This window comes from Lissotriton vulgaris, chromosome 9, assembly GCF_964263255.1.
Source record: "Lissotriton vulgaris chromosome 9, aLisVul1.2, whole genome shotgun sequence".
In the NCBI taxonomy this organism is placed as follows: Eukaryota; Metazoa; Chordata; class Amphibia; order Caudata; family Salamandridae; genus Lissotriton; species Lissotriton vulgaris.
The window spans coordinates 1215411635-1215431331 of NC_141697.1; positions in this window are offsets into that span (position 1 = coordinate 1215411635).

Below are 19697 nucleotides of genomic sequence, written 5' to 3' on the forward strand. Positions count from 1 at the left end.
CTTGATCGTTCCTAAGCCTGGGCACATTCACTAAAATCAATACATAAGCACCACATTCGGGGGGAAGATTGATTCTTGAAGGGATCTGCCTTGAATTATATGGTGGATCGTGTGTTAACCGGGGTTTTTGAGAGTTTGTGGTAGTGGATGTTGAATAATTTTGACTCTTTTTTTGTTCTTGAGATGATGTGGTCGTCTTTCCTGGAGTAGTGTTTACCGCCTGAGTACTAGTGGTTGTGCTTGAAGTTGGGCCACTTCCTGTGGTAGAGTTGTTTGTAGGCTTATTTTTGCTCACTGGAATGGATAAGTTTGGTTGCGGTTTTGTTGTACTAGTTACAGTTGATGTAGTTTTTTCTGTCTGTTTTGTAGTAGTAGTTTTACCGGTGTTTGGTTTTCCTGCTATATTAGTAGGTACAATGTCTCTAGTGAGAGTCTTTTTATTAACAGCGATGAGTTCCTCAAGTTTCTTTTCAATTCTAGTCAGTCTAGATTCGATTGGTGAGATGTAAATTGCCAGGAGATTGCCGACGCTTTCTATCAGTTGATCATCTTTTATTAGCTTTACTGATGCGTCAAGGTTATTTATATACTCCTGGACCATTTCCTGCATGGCTTCAGTTGAAGGGCCAGGTTGTTTAGATGTTCCGTTGGCTATGGGATACTTGATTGTGGTTTTTCTCGATTGAACTTTGGATTTTTTGGGTAGTTTACCCACGGAAGGGATACTTATTGTTGGTTGTTGAGTCTGTTTACGAATGGCGCCCTCTTCGGTGGGTCTTATTAGTATGGGACTATTCGGTTCTATGTTTTCCGGAGTAAGGTTTATGTTTAGATCTGGTGTCTTTTCGAGATCATTGCTCGTGTCAGAGTCACACTCTATCAGTGGGTCTGTGGCCGATAAATTAATTTCATTAGGAATGGTGTGAATATCAGGCCGTGTTTCTTGCAGGCAGCCTAGTTGTTGTTCATGTTGTTTGACAGGAGTTTTTGCCAACAAAATGTCGCCAAGGGAGGAACGTTTAGTTGTTAATAGTTCATATGAGGCCCTACGCTTGGCAGCTTCTAAGTCTTGTGAGACTCTTCTTTCAAGGAGAGAGATGCTTAAATCAATCGCGTCGTGGGTTCTCGTGATAAAGTTGTCAATGGGGCCAATGATGGATGTACTGTTTGCAGCAGCAGTTTTGCTTCTACTTCCCCTGGTAGACATTGCGATGTAATTGTGGGCCGGGTGTGATGGCAGGCAGTGATAGGTGACACCAGAGATCTCTCAATCAATCTGATGCAGGGGAACTCAATATCATGCAAGCAGTTTTGGCTTCATATACTAAGGAGCGAGGGAGGATTTTAGACACGTGTAGGTAATAATAGAAAAGTACCTGGAATGACGTAGGGCAAAGATGATAGAGGGGTGTACCCAACCCAACCTCCTCGACCTCTGAGGGCCTCAGAGGGCCCGCCCTTTGCCCGGGCTTCGCCCGGCGTCCCGCGAGACGGGGATGATGGTTAATTTATGCGCCTCCTGGCGCCGAAATATCGCGGTATGTACCGCTAGGCCTGCTGGGTGTTGTGGTCCTGTGCCTGCACCACGCCCACACTCCGCTCGTCAGCCGGACTCCCGAGATGCCAGAAGGGGTCCCACGGCGAGAGGCGGGAGGCGGGCGGGCGGGCAGGGTCTTGGCGAGTGTTCCAGGCGGTGTCCCAGGGCAGAAGACAGGCAGCGCCTGTCCAACAGTGAAGGATTCAGGTATTTTTTAGCAATTGAGTCAAGGGCAAAGTCAAGGGCATTCAACAGGACAATAAAGACCAGTGCATTGGCACAGCTCCAGTTCAAACTAGTCAATGTGCAAAAAGAGGCCTACAAACTGAGCAATGGTCCTGCTATAATAATCCATGTCTGACTACTTAAAAGGGAAAGTATAATCCAGACACTGTTTGTGTCTCTTTGCATCTGCTACTTGCCAGTCCGTCGCTAGACTTTCTGCTGCCACAAGCACATGCTGAGGGTGACCGCGACAAACCTGCAGATAGAAGTTATGTACAGAAGACTTATTGCCACAACCATCCTTGTTGTTCATACGCTCTCCGCTTCCCTTTCCTGCTGCAAGGCCAGCTTGAAATTATGAGGTATCGCCCTCAGAGAGTCAATGGAGCTCAACCAATACCACAGCCTTGTTGGAAAAGATTCTGGCAAGAAGCATAAACAACACATTGATGTTGCATAATCTGATCTGACGCTGCAGGTATATGAGCCGGTGAGAACAGAAAGCATGGGACCAATGGCTGTGTGCCTTCTGCGGCCAACTCACCTTGACCAAGGTAATCTCTGTGAACAACATGCTTCTTCCATAACCATTAATTCCTCTTCTATAACCACTCATCAGAGTTCATTAAAGCTCAAGGAGAAAAGGACCAGGTTGGAGATATCATCCGGGTTAGATCTACAGATCTAATAAGAACACGTAATTATCATGGAAATAGGACACAATGGGCTGCTCAGTGATGCCATAGTAAATTCTCTGGGAAGGATATTTTTCCCCTGAAGGGCATATTATGCTCTAATTGGATTTTTTAAGGTGGACTTCAGTCAAGAAATCCACACAATGTACAATGAGTGCGGGGACAGCCAAAGTTGTGATCTGCCCGCGACTCAAGGAGGGAAGGTTTATTCCAGTTTCCTCTGCCTTGAGGTCACAACAACCCTCCCTACCCCCCATGGCAACTACAGCAGGGGCTTTCAGCTTCAATTCCAGGGGTGTTCAGACCTGCTGACTGCACCTGGGGCGCTCAGGTTTAATACCTGGGTGTGCCCGCCTGCTGTCAGTATCTGTGGCATTCACTTTTTATGCCGGTGGGTTTCATGCCTGCTTTCAGTATCTGTGACACTCAGTTGTAATGCCAGTGGCGTATGCATGCTACCAGCAACTGGTGCACTGGGCATTTGGAGAAAAAGTGACTAACTCCAAAGGTTTTATATTGCTAGATGATATGTGTTAGTAACTGAATGCAAGGTCCATTATGGCAAATGATATGTGTTATTGACTGAATGCAAGGTCTATTATGGTAAATAATATGTGTTATTGACTGAATGCAAGGTCCATCATGGTAAATGATATGTGTTATTGACTGAATGCAAGGTCTATTATGGTAAATGATATGTGTTATTGACTGAATGCAAGGTCCCTTATGGGAAATGATATATGCTATTGACTGAATGCAAGGTCCCTTATGGTAAATGATATGTGTTATGGACTGAATGCAAGGTCTATTATGGTAAATGATATGTGTTATTGACTGAATGCAAGATCCATTATGGGAAATGATATGTGTTATTGACTGAATGCAAGGTATATTATGGTAAATTATATGTGTTATTGACTGAATGCAAGGTCCATTATGGTAAATGATATGTGTTATTGACTGAATGCAAGGTCTAATATGGTAAATGATATGTGTTATTGACTGAATGCAAGGTCCATTATGGTAAATGATATGTGTTATTGACTGAATGCAAGGTCTATTATGGTAAATGATATGTGTTAGTGACTGAATGCAAGGTCCATTATGGTAAATGATATGTGTTATTGACTGAATGCAAGGTCCATTATGGTAAATGATATGTGTTATTGACTGAATGCAAGGTCCCTTATGGGAAATGATATGTGTTATTGACTGAATGCAAGGTCCCTTATGGGAAATGATATGTGTTATTGACTGAATGCAAGGTCTATTATAGTAAATGATATGTGCTATTGACTGAATGCAAGGTCCATTATCTTAAATGATATGTGTTATTGATTGAATGCAAGGTCTATTATGGTAAATGATATATGTTATTGACTGAATGCAAGGTCTATTATGGTAAATGATATGTGTTATTGACTGAATGCAAGGTCCATTATGGGAAATGATATGTGTTATTGACTTAATGCAAGGTCTCTTATGGGAAATGATATGTGTTATTGACTGAATGCAAGGTCTATTATGGTAAATGATATGTGTTATTGACTGAATGCAAGGTCCATTATGGTAAATGATATGTGTTATTGACTGAATGCAAGGTCTATTATGGTTAATTATATGTGTTATTGACTGAATGCAAGGTCCCTTATGGGAAATGATATATGTTATTGACTGAATGCAAGGTCCTCTATGGTAAAATATTTGTGGTACTGTCTGACTCCAAGGTTATACTGCTAAATGTGAAAGAGCAGCTACCTACCCTAATTTCCTTACCTTTTCTTTCCTCCCGCCTCCCCTCTACCGCCGTTCACCCTCTGCTCTTTGTAAGTGTTTTCAGAGATCTTAGTGCTTTAGGAGGCCAAAGCATTTCTTTACCTGCTGTGTACCTTAATCTTTCATCATTGTCATCTATCTTTTTAATCCTGATATTGGCTATAATGGGATGGTAAAGTATAACATTTTAAATGGGAGGTGGTACTTTTAATGCACAAATTAGGGTATTTTGTTTCTTATAATACTTGATCACACAATTACCCTTCCTGAAACCTATTTACACACAGCCACTGACTCACCTGTCAGCACGCCGTGAGGGCAACGGCCTTCACCTTGCCCCCAGGACCGCCGTGAGGGAAACGGCTTAGACGGCACGACGGACCCACCGGCAGCAGCCGGAGAATCACAGCTCCCAGCTGCCCCGGCTAGCCAGTGATGCCGCAGACGCGTCCGGAGGCGCTTGAAATCAGCGGAGCGCCGAAGCGCTCAGGGGGACACACAGCCACTGACTCACCTGCCAGCACGCCGTGAGGGCAATGGCCTTCACCTTGCCCCCAGGACCGCCGTGAGGGAAACGGCTTAGACGGCACGACGGACCCACCGGCAGCAGCGGGAGAACCACAGCTCCCAGCTGCCCCGGCTAGCCAGTGACGCCGCAGACGCGCCCGGAGGCGCTTGAAATCAGCGGAGCGCTGAAGCGCTCAGGGGGACACACAACCACTGACCCACCTGCCAGCACGCCATGAGGGCAACGGCCTTCACCTTGCCCCCAGGACCGCCGTGAGGGAAACGGCTTAGACGGCACGACGGACCCACCTGCAGCAGCGGGAGAACCACAGCTCCCAGCTGCCCCGGCTAGCCAGTGACGCCGCAGACGCGCCCGGAGGCGCTTGAAATCAGCGGAACGCCTCGTGAGTCGCGCGCGGGAGCAGCCGGGAGAAGCCCGGGACAAGGGCGGGACCATCTAAGGCCATCATAGGCCAGAAGAGGACGGGCCGGGCCACCCCCCCTGGCCGTGCTACAAAAGGAGGTAAAGAACTTGGTTTCATATTCTTAGGCACACTCCGGTACTCTCCAAGGGAAACCCCATCGCGATATGTGACATTCTTAGATCCTTTTAGGGGTTAATTGCTGTTTCTGTGTCAATCACATCATGACATGCAAGGGGGTGCGTAAAAACCCAATTCCCACGAGGGATACGGCCAAGGGGACGCTGGACCACTACTTAACCCCTTCCATGCTCATGACGAGCTCAGCTCGTCATGAGGCACAGTTGAGCTGTGCTGATGACGAGCTGAGCTCGTCATGACACCAGAAAAATGGCAATTTCCAGCACAGGGGAAAAATAACCACAGCAGCGATGTAGTTAAACAAGACAACAACACCCATGTTCCATCAAATAAAGAGAACAGAACGACGACTGTCTACAGACTATATCTCCAGTGACCGATCTCCCCCACAGACAGTCGCCGTAGCACAAAACTTATCATTGCTGGAGGAACTCAATAGTTTATGTAATTCTAAGTATGCGGCTGTCGAGTCGAGAACCGAGCAACCTAGTGCTTCTATCTGTCATACAGTCATTACAAGTCCCCAGTCCAGTGCACTATCCCAACCAAAGGAAAGACTCCTGGCCACCCCCCTTGTCTACCTGCAAAGGCAACACGAAATCCATAATGTCTCTCCAGGAGCCTTCGGGTAAAAGAAAACGAAATGTGGACAAACACACAGGGAGCCAAGCAAAACAGCAAAAACTGAACTTGAGCCCGACATTGCCTATCACCTTTAGCCCTAGAACACGTAAGGATTCCACCAAACGACTAACTTCTGCATCCTCTACCCCACCAACTTTGTTGGGCGAGATAGAAACCATGATCAACTCCATGATATCCCCCTTGATAGAAAGAATGAATAATCTAGGGGATAGGATTTCGGGTATAGAGGAAATGACTAAGGCTAACTCGCTACTCTTAAAAAGTATGGCAGGCTCCAACCATATACAGTCTTTATCCGCTACTGTAGCGCCCTCAACATCTCCACAAAGTAAGATTGACCAAAATCAATTAGCAGCCTCACACATGTTACCTTCAAACACTCTGAAAGTGTCCGCAAAACCCATAATAACACATAGCTCTTCCCCCAGAACAGGGTTGAATAAAGAACTCATACCCCATAAAGGGTCACTTTCTAATCTAGGGAACATATCACGAAAACCTAATCATATACAATTACCACCGGAGGCTGCCCCGTTTGTGTGCGTCCTCTCTGGAGTGCCAGCACTTACAAACGGAAAATCTGAAAGCCAACAGGACCTAAGAAACAAGGTGGTGTTTTGGCTAACAAAAAATAGACCCCTGCCTCTCGATATTGATGGAAGAATACGAAGTGTTAGAAGGGTGGGCTAGCTAGGTCCGCTCCGGAAAGATATACCCGGCGACCTGGTGTTAATAAACTTTAGAAATAATAACGTTGTCCGATATCTTCAAACCTGGCAGCCACAATTAGGAGATGGACCTATACATACCTGGGAACTATCTGATTTTTTACCCCAGAGCATCACTCCACCTCCAATCAAGACCAGTGAAGAGAGTAACTTACCGATGGGCAGAAATGGCCCCGGGGTGAGGGCTGACAATTTCCAGACTCTGATTTGATATACTTCGTAATGAACTTAATGATTAGCTGATTTCCTTCAAAGATTTAATGCTATATTAATATAATGTTATTTATTGTGTAATGAAATGTAATGGCGTATATATATGTAATGTGCTTTTATGATTTTATATTTCAAAATCGAATAAAGCTAATCGAAACTATGTTATTTCAATTGAAAGAGGTTGGTTGCAGGCATTAAAATGAAAGTGGATGCTACATGAAATAAGAGACATCAAAAAGCATTTAGCAATTTGTTGCAAAAATATATTAGAATCAGTTTATTGTAAACCAGATTTAAACAGCTGAGGCTCAGAATGTGTGGAAAAGGCACAGATGCTCTATTTTTTGTAGTGACCTCTAGTGCACACAAAATAATCTTATTGCCATAAATATCTCCTTTCTGCTCATCATTGTTTGTTTTAGAAAAACAGACTGGAAGAACGAAAAGCCAGATTTTGGTTTTCCTTGTGTTGTTTTAATTATAGGTGCAATTACACTCTGTGATCCGCCTTTAGCCCGGATGCTGGCAGGAGGCATTACAAGTCAAGCAGCTACCTCACTTCGTTCTTACAGGTGACTAGAGACTTCACAACTCATCTGAAATAAGGAAAGTGGGGCCATATTATCAAGAAAGGCCGATACGTTATTGCTGTTTTATCGGCAGGAAACTGCCACTAAAGCGGCGATAATGGGCTTGATAATAGACCCTTGTGAATTCCCATAGAAGCTCATGTTAACACCAGAACCTGGGCTGCTATGGGAATTCACAAGGACATATTATTAAGCCCAATATCGCCGCTTTAGCAGTAGTTTCTTGCCGATAAAAGCGGCGATAATGTATCGCCCTTTCTTGATAATATGGCCCATGGAGACAACATTTTATACCGGGATTGCAGGCTCCCATGTATTATAAAGCATTAAGAATTGTGTAATTCATCACCTGACCCTCACAGGTGTTACTTAATGCACTTCACTTCTGTGGATTAAAGGCCCACAGGTGCTGGTGCCGCCTGCTAAGCACTATAATGGGGAAGACAGATGGAAAGCTTGGTGTGTAGTTGAATCACTTGGTGGCGGATAAGTTTTCACTTCCATGTCCTAAATGGTCCTATTGTTATGCCAAACAATACCACAATCTTGCCAACATCAGCCGGATTGCAGTATTCAATACGCTTACAACAATTCACGTTCATTTTTAATAGCAGTGTTACAGTTTCTCTCTCTTTCTTTCTCTCTCACACACACACACACTCCCCCCACACATATACACACTGTTGCACAGTCACACACACACATACATAGAAACAAACACAGGGGCTGTTATAAACGAAGCACATTGCCGCGGTACATAGATGTGAAGTTAAGAATAGTAAACCTATACTCATCTATACATATTTACTTTCACAATATTTTAGTTTTCGATACTCAGGCATCAATATTTTGGCCACACTATAGCTTTCCTTGATACTATGGGGCCGATTCACAGAACTAACTTACTACTTTTGGTATTCACAGAAGTTAGGATTTTGTCTTAAGTTTGTCTTAAGACAGACTTAAGACAAAATCCTAACTTCTGTGAATACCAAAAGTAGTAAGTTTAGGATTTTGTCTAAAATTAGTTCTGTGAATCGGGCCCCATGACTTAGAATCCCTGGGCAAGGACACTTGCCCTATCACATGTGACTGTAACACACTGTGAAATGTTGGGTGGATTCGCCAGAACACAGTTGGTAATGTGCTGCAGGTAACGGATACATTGCTATTGAGAGTGGGGGTGGTTGTTTGCCAGAATGTATGTATGTGTGAGTGTGTGTCTGTTTATATGTTATTAACAACGACAGAGGCTGTCCAAAACCCCTGAACCAGGGACAGATAATAGTAACACCTAACAAAAGGTTCAGGTACACAGTTTCAATAGCAAACTACAAGTTAATACAACATTTTTTTGTTCAAGTGAAAGAAAAGAAGGAAAAAAGAAGCCTATGTTTCAAAACCCATTACAAAAAATACTCATAGTTTATTAGACATATAATTTCAGATAAAACACATTACAAATCAAATGAACGCTCATAAGAAAGTGTTGGCAAAACTAAGACAACCTAATTCATATTACCAAACACGTGGCTAACATACAAACATTACATATATAGGAGAGACAAAAAAAACAAATATAATGTGTCTTTCACAGTTTGTGGCCACAGAATGCGTCGACGGCGTTTCAACCGCTGGGTGACTATGCGGTCATCATCAGGACAAACAGTGGTTTGAGCGTTTTCAATAACAATATTAAAAGCAGACCATTCAAGTTTTTAACGGCAGGTGCAGGACGTTAAAATTTGTTGAATAAATCACAGGTCCACATGACACAATTCGAGGACTGATAAATAAGCTTGCATGCGAGTGTATCCTCAGTACAGCAAGAAGTCCATAGGGAGCATTTAATTATGACCCAGCGTTTGCCCAATTAATCGGCATAAGGTTGCTGTGTGTAACAGTGCTGTGAATTATCCTGTCTGACCCGCGGACTTATGCCGATTAATTGGGCAAACGCTGGGTCATAGTTAAATGCTCCCTATGGACTTCTTGCTGTACTGAGGATACACTCGCATGCAAGCTTATTTATCAGTCCTCGAATTGTGTCATGTGGACCTGTGATTTATTCAACAAATTTTAACGTCCTGCACCTGCCGTTCAAAACTTGAATGGTCTGCTTTTAATATTGTTATTGAAAACGCTCAAACCACTGTTTGTCCTGATGATGACCGCATAGTCACCCAGCGGTTGAAACGCCGTCGACGCATTCTGTGGCCACAAACTGTGAAAGACACATTATATTTGTTTTTTTTGCCAACACTTTCTTATGAGCGTTCATTTGATTTGTAATGTGTTTTATCTGAAATTATATGTCTAATAAACTATGAGTATTTTTTGTAATGGGTTTTGAAACATAGGCTTCTTTTTTCCTTCTTTTCTTTCACTTGAACAAAAAAATGTTGTATTAACTTGTAGTTTGCTATTGAAACTGTGTACCTGAACCTTTTGTTAGGTGTTACTGTTTATATGTTTGAGCATGTGTGTGTGACGGAAAGTGAGTGAATGAGAATGGTGGACAGGCAGTGGATGATAATGAGTAAGAATGGGTGTGACTGAGTATCAGTAAGTGAGTATGACTGAGTAAGAGTGAGTATGAAAGAGAGAAAATTATTGCAAGTGGTGAGATTGCATGAAAAGGAATAGAATGAGTGTTGGTGAAGGTTAGTGAGTATGAGGGAGTGTGAGCAAGAATGAGTGATAGTGATAATTTGTGAGAGTGAGTGATAGTGAGCAAGTGTAACTGTGAGTGAGATTGAATCAGAATGAGTGAGAATATTTGGGAATGGCTGAGTGAGAGTAAGAGTGAGGGCACTTGTGGGTGAGTAAGAAAGTATAAGTGTATGAGAGTAAGGATACATTTAAGTGAGAGTCAGTATGAATGAACAAGTGAGAATGAGTAAGTCAGAGTGAGTGAAACTAGGTGAGACTATGAAAGAATAAAAAAGAGTGAGTGAGAAAATATCAATGAGTCAGATTAAGAGTGAGTAAGAGTGAATGAGTGTGAATAAGTGAGAATGAGTGAGTGACAATAGGAGTTAGTGCGACAGTGAATGAGAATGAAGGAAGGTGAGTGAGGATGACACATTAAGAGTGTGAGTGAGTGAGTGAGTGAGGATGAATCATTAAGAGTGTGAGTGAGTGAGTGAGAGTGAGTGAGTGAGTGAGTGAGTGAGTGAGTGAGTGAGTGAGTGAGTGAGTGAGTGAGTGAGTGAGTGAGCGAGTGAGTGAGTGAGTGCTGGACTGGGAAGCCAAAGCAGCCCTGGCAATTTTCTCGGATCAGCCCCTGCCTGGCCCCGGGAGCCTGGGGCCAGCCAGGTTGTTTGCTGCTTTTGTTACTGGGGTCGATATTGCAGCACTGCTGCTAAATCAGCCTGTAGTAACAAAACCTTTCCCCACCCATCCAGCCTCCCAGGGAAACACCTGATTCATGTTACGGCCAGTCTGGCCTTGGAGCGAGTGTTTGAATGAGTGAGAATGAGTGTGAGTGAGGGAATGTAACTGAACATGAGTGAGAATGTAGTATGATGCTCGTGAATCTGCTGTTGGCCTCGTCCTACTGAAGGTAATTCCTGGTTTATGGACACCCCCATTGAAAAATGCTGGCACTTGAGGACATTTTTTGTGTTACGGGCGCCCTTGACAAAATACCGTCAATGGCATACTAGAGCAGGCGCGGTTCTTCCGCTAAGGCCGAGGAGCGTTGCCCCACTGCTGTTTGAGCAGGAATTTTTTTTTTATAATAAAGTAGTTATTATCATTTTATTTTTCACAGGTTTGGGGCTGGGTTAGGGCGGGCGGGGCTGGAGGCACAGGGAGAGGAATGGTTTGCACACTCCATTGGCGCATGCCTGCTTGGCCTGCCGTCTTGGCCCGGCCAAACAGTAATGCGCACTTCCCCACCAGACTGCATTACACAGCATGGTGGGGAACATGCCCAGGCCCGAGTCCCCATCTGAGCGCCGATCCACTGTGCTCGGACCAATGGCACCGTTGCATTGTAGTGTTGTGATTGGCTACAGGGAGCTTGGTTGCTTCCTGGTTCTGGGACTTGCCGGAGAAGCCCCTCCTCGACTACCCCGATTGCCCCTGCTCATCCACCCTCATTCCCTGGAAGCCGCTACTGTACTAGGGGTAATAATTTGCATTTTCAACACCCTTGATAAAAGGCTTATGCTGGCATGCTGGATGTAATTTTTGGCATAAGAGCAGTGGTGAAAATATAAGGATCATACGGACATAAGGACCACCCATGGTATACAGACACCACATATATCAACCTGCTGCCTAGGGCTCTGCGGAATTTGTGTCATTTGCTTTTGCATAATAACGTGACATTTTTTCAAAATTACATGAATTTACCTGTAATTACACAAAATGCAAATCTGTAATGTCACACTACATTTTAGCATGAAATGCGTTTTTGCATCAATTTCTAATGCAGGGACATATTTAAACAAAAGCACTGTAAACAATTACCACAAGTGTTCTGCTGTTTGCGTGCATTTGCAGTAACTTTATACTGCATATGGGGCCAGGTGAAATAATTTTTTTACTGTGAATGGCTCGTAATTCTGTAAAGTGGCATAGTGGCTTCAATTCTGGAATGGAGTAACAAGCGTAATTTGAAATCTCAGAAATTATGTCAATTCGGCGGACACAATTAAAATTTCACTGCGGCCTCATACTGGCACTGGGATACTGCATGTAATTTTGGCCTAACAAGGCACCCATAGCATATGGAGGCCATCCATAATAAAATATAAGACCTGGCAAACGTGGAGGTAATTTTTGTCATAGGGGCATACCGTAGGATATTTAGAAACAAATTGTAGCAACTCCTGGGAGTCTCAAGTTTAATTGATTTGGCGCATCATAAAAGGACCTGAATATTTAATGAGTGCCCTCGCAGACCTTATGACATTTTAGCAAATGTATGTGAAAATCGTGCTTTAAAATCCACTATGTAACCCAATTTTTTCAGGCTTATGTTGGGGTGAAGAACCCGTCTTACAAAACTATATGTCTGGCTCACTCACTTCACTGGCTCGCCACAATTCAAAGCAATAATTACACCCCACCGCTTTCAAAGATCACAGGCCCGCTGCAAAAACAGGAGGTAAACAGTGTCTTGATGTCTTGTTTACTTTTTACAGACTCCACTGGAAGCGGGTGATATGCTTTAATTCCGGGGTCTCCAACCTTTTCTGGAGTAAGTGCTGATTATGTTCAATGAAAATTATCCAGAGCTATTGACAATATTAGTATTGTAATAATGACTATATCGGACACTATGGGCCCGATTCACAGAACGAACTTAAGACAAAATCCTAAACTTACTCCTTTTGGTATTCACAGAAGTGAGGATTTTGTCTTAAGTTTGTCTTAAAACAGACTTAAGACAGGCTTAAGACAAACTCCTAACTTAAGTCTGTCTTAAGTCTTTCTTAAGACAGACTTAAGACAAAATCCTAACTTCTGTGAATACCAAAAATAGTAAGTTTATGATTTTGTCTTAAGTTAGTTCTGTGAATCGGGCCCATAGTCTTCTTCGATTTCATGTTATGCGTGGAGTTCTCCGCCCCGACTGAGAATTTTTTGCAAGCTTAAACATATTATTAAAATGAAGTTTTGTGAATTCTGAAAGAGCGTAAATGTACACAAACATGTAAGTTAACCTGTGTGAAACAGGCCCTGAATTATGAAGGTTGTGATCAGCAGAACAGAAGACAGGAAAAATCAAAAATCACTAATCTCCTTCGAATAGCTATGAAACTATAGACATCCGCAAGCTGACCAAAGCATGCAATCTGACCAGCTCTCCAGCAGAAACTGTCCCTGCAAAAATGTTCGAATGCATCCTCCTAAATACATGTGTTGAATGCACGATAAGGAATATGGTGAATAAGTCCTTAGATAAGGGATGCTTTCCACCGAACCCTAAACTTGCTTCATTACACCTCTGCTCAAGAGAAAGGATCTTGGTGCATTCAATCCTGCCAACTTCAAACCAAGCTTCAATGCACCATTCGTGGGAAAACGAATAGAAAGAGCGGCTTTTACCCGCATGGCTATTATTGATGAGGAACATAAAATACGCTCAGATCACCCAGCGGGGTTCAGCCAAGGCATTGATATCCATCTGGGGTGACCTGAAACCAACAGTGGCAAAAATGGAGCGACAGCACGACTACTTCTGAACCGATCAGCAGCCTTTGACACTGTCCATCACCTGACATTGCTACAGAGACGAGAAAAGCTTGTAAACAAGAGATCACCCTAAGAAGGTTCACCTCATATCTCAGTGTCAGACAAAACCTAACAACAAGGCCGCCATTCAACTGAGCTCCTCGTGACCAATATTGTGACATTGCACAACGCTCAATCATTTCTCTGTCCTTGTTCAAACTCTACTTCACCCCCTTATCAGAACTGATCAGATCAAACTCAGATGATATCACTACGTCGATGACACACAGATTATTAAAAACTAGAATCACAAGAGTGTTCTAAACTAGAACACCCCACGGGCAAAGATGCATCTAGACTTAGAGGGCCTGTGGTCCAATGGCCAATGCATGATCACAATTTCTGCGAAAACTGAGAAGGTGGAAAATAGAACAACGAGCGTCCGATAATGACATAACCCAAAGAACTGGAGGCACCACGAGCAACATCCCGTTAAGGAAGAACCTTGGAGTGATCATGGACTCAAACCTATCTTTAACCCCTCATGTTTACAAAATTTCCACCAGCAGTTTCTACACAATGCAGATGTTAAGGCGTATCCTCCATTACCAAGGGTACCACCCACAACTGCAGACTACCCGAAAAGCTTTCATTAGGCACTTTGTGCATCCAGATAGACTGCTATTACACTTACACTGAAGGGAAGACGTCTTGCCAAGACTTCAAGCACTACACTGGTTGTGGATAGCCAGACGCTATGCTTACAGTGTAATCTGCATCATCTACACAGCCATCCAAGGGAAACGCCGGTCGCGCCAATAACTAAAGTTCCAACAATATTCATAGAACAAGAAGCTACTCCAAAGGTTAGCAACTCGACTCATCATTTTATCCCACTCTTGGTGAAAGAGTGTTCTCAATAGAGATGGCAGCATTTGTGACCCCTTACCATCTCAAATATAACATATACACGACCACCTAAAATTCAGGAAAGAAATAGAAACCTGCATGGACATCGATTCACTAAAATGCCAGGGGTAGCGAAAGTGACCTCACACATCCTTTGACCTCCTGGGTAGTGATATCATATGACCTTTGAGCCTGATGTTAAGAACCCGATAACAAGTGCACAATTATTATAACAACATATAAGTTACTAACACAAACGTCCATTTTAGATGCCACATGTATGTTAACTAGGATGCTGACATGATATTCAAGGGAGTCATTACACTTTTGTTTTCATTCAAAGCGGAGGGTATAGTAGTACCAAAGATAGAACAATAGCAGGAACCAATATTATGTCTACCATAACTAGTCATGATATCATAGGTAGACCTGGGCAAGAAATTCCGCTCCGCTCGCGGAGTTTGTGGAGTTCTCCCTCATCCGCACTTTGTTTAGCACACAAGTTCTGAAAAACTCAGGGAGCATAGTTTTTTCCTCGCTCGCGATTGTCAATATTAAGTTATCGAGAGAAAGCAAGAAAATTTTATTCCAGACCACCTTCCGGCGAGCTTTCTCAATGCGGGCGTTTGCAGATGGTCGCTGCCGCTCGCGTTGAGAAACCTTCCATTCGCATTGATGAAGCTGCCGCTCGAGTAGTACATCGCCCTCTTGCGCTGTGCGTGGTACAGTTCGAGCTGGTTTTACAGTGCGGGACACACAACCAACTCTAAAAATCGTATGTAATGCACTCCACCGCTTGTGGAAGTCCACGTAGCGTGTCAGAGATTTTTGGTCGCTTCACGGAGCTCTACGTATCGGAACTCTGCGAACTCCGCCCTTGGTTAATAATAGGTCTCCGAGCGTACACCTACAAATGGAAAATATGTTGATTCATTACAAGAAAAATATGTATTGATGCATCACACAAAAAGGATTTAAAAAAACAAAACCTGTTATGTCCACCTCTATTAATGTATATGGACCATATATTGACTATGACATGTTATCAGCTGACACTATTCCTTATCATTGTTAAAATATGTTGATTGATGATCACTTGAAAGGCACCATCACTCTTGCTAAGCACAAGGGTGATGGTTCACCAACAGACTTCTCATGTATGCACAATAATATGGAAACGTGATAAGTAGTTTAACAAGCTGTGCTTTTATTTCACTGTTTTGTTTGTTTAGAAGAGTCTACATTTCTCTGCTGAATGTCCTTATTTCATAGACCTGGCTCCCAGTCTGAGCAGCAGAGCTCATCAGGAGACTGCTTACCTTCTGTTATTGGGACTGTTTTTGCCACCTCTGAGGCAGGAGGTCTCACAGGCTGTGCCAGTAGTATTAAGGAGTGAACCAGGGGTTGCATCTGCGACCTCTGGTAACTACTATCAGTGTTTCCCAAACTGGGGTCCGCGGACCCACAGGGATCCATGACACATTCCCAGGGGGTCTGTAGGCAACAGTTTTAAAAGCACAGAAAAGTTTCTTGTATAATTAGCAGCTTTCCGGCAACAATAAAAGTGTCAAGATTATGCCAGTGATTAATAAACCTGCTGAAGAGATATGAGAGTTTTGTCAAGTGGCAGCTTTGACTTAACTAAAGTAGCACAGAGGGTTAATGTGCCTACTGCAAAGAACATGTAACATGCATTTTAAAAAGCAGTATTTTATGTGCATATGTTAGTGGTTACTGCTTTTGTCACAGAGATTCTTTTGTTACTGTGCACTTCACAAGTGACAGTTGTAATGTAGCAGAGGGACCTATAAACTGTCATCAAAGAGCTGCTTGCAAACTGCAAGGTACCAGTTAGTAACTTATGTTTTTCCCCAGTTATTCATTATCCTGATGCTGCTAAAAAGATTTTTTTGGGTGGAAATACATTTTTAATGCAAAAGTCAGTGCTAGCCACTGTGTTATGTTCTGAATCCTGAGTTTGTGCTTTTCCAGACCAAGCCCTCTTTAAAAATGCCTACCAGTATGAATGACATGTGAACCTTGTAGTACCCTTTACCTTATGTAACATTTTATATACACTGATTTACATGTATGAGTCAATATCTCTATATGTGTGTGATGTAAAGTGCTCTGACATCCTACAATGTCATCATCAAAGCTTTATTTCGATATACAAGATATCATAAAAGCACATACAAAATATAAAAACCACAATTCATAAAAATTACGTTTTACAAAGTAGGGTACAATAAAAACATTCGTATTACAATAAATAATTTAAAAGGCATATTAAACATTGGCAGCTTTGTGTACATTACAAATTTAGCTAAAACTAAGATCATCTCATAGCCTTTAATCTGATCAGCCAAGCCCAGCTCAAAAATTTGGCAACCCTACACACTAAGCTTGTACTAGTGTCAGCCTTGAGTATTCTAAGTGCGGAGGAATAATCCCTGGTTCCAAGAAATAAACACACGGGTTTGAGCAATTTCTGTCTTGGTTTTACATAAGCTGGGCATGCAAAGAAAACGCGGGCGATACTTTCAGTGACACCTTTGCAAATTGGGCAGTCAGGTGAGGTTTGGTACGGGGGCTTCCACTTACAGGTATACTCATGGAAGGGAAGGTTACCCAACCTGAACTGAATAAATAAGGATCTGTCTCTTGGTTTCTTGATAAAATCCAAGTAAGGCTCCAAGAGAGGCTTAGGTTTATGCTGTTTAAACGCTCCAGTCAACCTTCCTTGGGCTGGGTTCCTTAGGTCTTGCTCATCAACCCAATTCCAGTAAACTCGCTTGGTTTCGGGCTTGGATAGAGGAACTCCAAGCTCCCAATCAGTTGGCAAGCCGGTTTCATGTAGAAGTTTCTTTAAATTGCGAATCCAATTAATTTTATGAGCGCCATTAAGATTCATGACCTCTTTCAAACCATCTAAGTACTTTGAGAGCTCTGGGGTCCGCCATAACCTAGCCCAGTATAAGAGAGGCCGTAGCCTGGCTAGGTCCTGAAGGGAGTGACGGCCGAGATCACTCAATAGTGCTTTTATGGGGGTGCCCCTTGGAAGGGATAACAGCTCCCTAAGGAACTTGTTCTCAGAGGTAATCAGGCTGTTGATGCAATCGAAATCCCACATCTCAGCACCATAGAGGGCGCTGCCCACAGCTTTTCCAGCGTAGATATCCAAGGCAGGAGCAATGGGCTTGGAGATGGACATACGATGTTCTCGGCCCAATGCACCAACCACCCTTCTATGATTTAAAACCATTTTATCAATGTGTGGCTGCCACTTTAAGTTTTGTGAGATTCTAATTCCCAGGTACTCAAATTCATTTACACGCTCCAGTGGTTCTCCATCAAGGGAGATGATGGATCTGGAAGACTTACTTGGGTTAAAATAAAGGAGCTTGGTTTTCAGGGTATTTATGACAAGGCCCCTAAGCTTACAAAACAAACTGAAGCGATTCAACAACTTTTGCAGACCCACGGGGGTTTTTGAGACCAACAACGTGTCGTCTGCAAAAAGCAGGGTGGGCACTTTATCACCTGCCAAAACCGGAACATCTGCGTTTTCTTCAAGCAAAAAAGAGACCACGCCATTCACAAATAACGAAAAAAGTATTGGGGCTAATACACAGCCCTGGCGTACACCTCGATTCACAGGTATTCTATCGTTTTTTTGGCCTTGAGATCCCCATCTAATACGGGCATAAGTGCCGTCATGCATGCGGGCCAAGAGGTTTAAGATTGGTAAAGGGATCCCCATAAATTGGTAACGGGATCCCCATAGATTGGTAACGGGATCCCCATGGTAACGGAATCCCCATCCTACAATGGTATGAGAGATGCTACAAAACAAATGAAATACACGTGACAGAGGGGCTATTCAATATAAAATTCCAAGGGCCAGATGTATGATCCGTTTTTATATGCGCAAACGGGTTCGTGAACCCGTTTGCGCATGCAAAAACCAATTGGGCCGTGTACATTGCCTATTTCGCAAGTCGCAATTTGTTTGCGACTCGCTAAATAGGTTTTGCAACTTGCTATTTGGAAGGGGCATTCCCTTCCAAATAGCAAGTCTCAAAACCATGTACAAACGTATTGCGGTCGCAAAACACTTGCAATTACCACCTACTTCAAGTAGATGGTAATGCATTCGCAAATGGGAAGGGATCCCCAGGGGACCACTTTCCCCTTGCAAATGCATGCAAAATTATTTTTTAAAGGCAAGCAGAGGTTACCAGGGACCTCTGCCTGCCCTTAGAAAATGAAACAAAAATGTTTCGTTTTCTTTTTATTTAAATGCATGGTAAACGGGCTGCATTTTTTTTTAACTGCTTGTTTTAAAAGCTGGCCCAGACTTGGTGGCCTGCAGAGCCCAGCAGGCCACCATACCTAAGAGGGCTGGCATTCCCAACGGGCTCGCAAATTATGAGAGGCTCATTAATATTAATGAACCTCGCAATTTGCAACCCCACTGGGAATCCCAAACCGGGTTAAACACACTGTTGTACATTTCATTTAGCGACTTGCAATGTGTCGCCAATTGTGAGGCTCTAAATAAAATGGTCATACATCTGGCCCCAAACTCCTTACCACTTTGAGTATCTATTTTATGTGCACACATGTATATTTTTTTCGAATTACTGTTTCAAATTTCAAATTTAACTTATACAAATTGCTTGGGGGTCCCCGGCTTCCAGTGGTGCCTCAATGGGGGTCCTCAGGAGTCAAAAGTTTGGGAACCACTGCACTAAATGATGTCATTGGAAACCTGGCTATTTCCAAGATAGAGGAACAGCACAATTAGACACTTGACTTCAAAACTTTACATTTTGGCAGACAGACCATGTCTCCGTCAGGGCGACGGAGAAAATTACTCCGTAGTCCGAATGCAACATCCCTGGTAAATATTTAGAGCAAACGTGGAATTTGCAGCAAAAAGCACAGGAATAACAGAATGGCACAGCTGTTGTTAAAGGAGCTTTTATTTAAATGCATCCTGGCACCAAGCATTGACACAAGGGCACATTTTTCGCTAAAATATAGCGCAAAATGGAGGATGTGCATTTCATATAATTACACATCATTTTGGCATAATTTCACATAACTGCACAAAA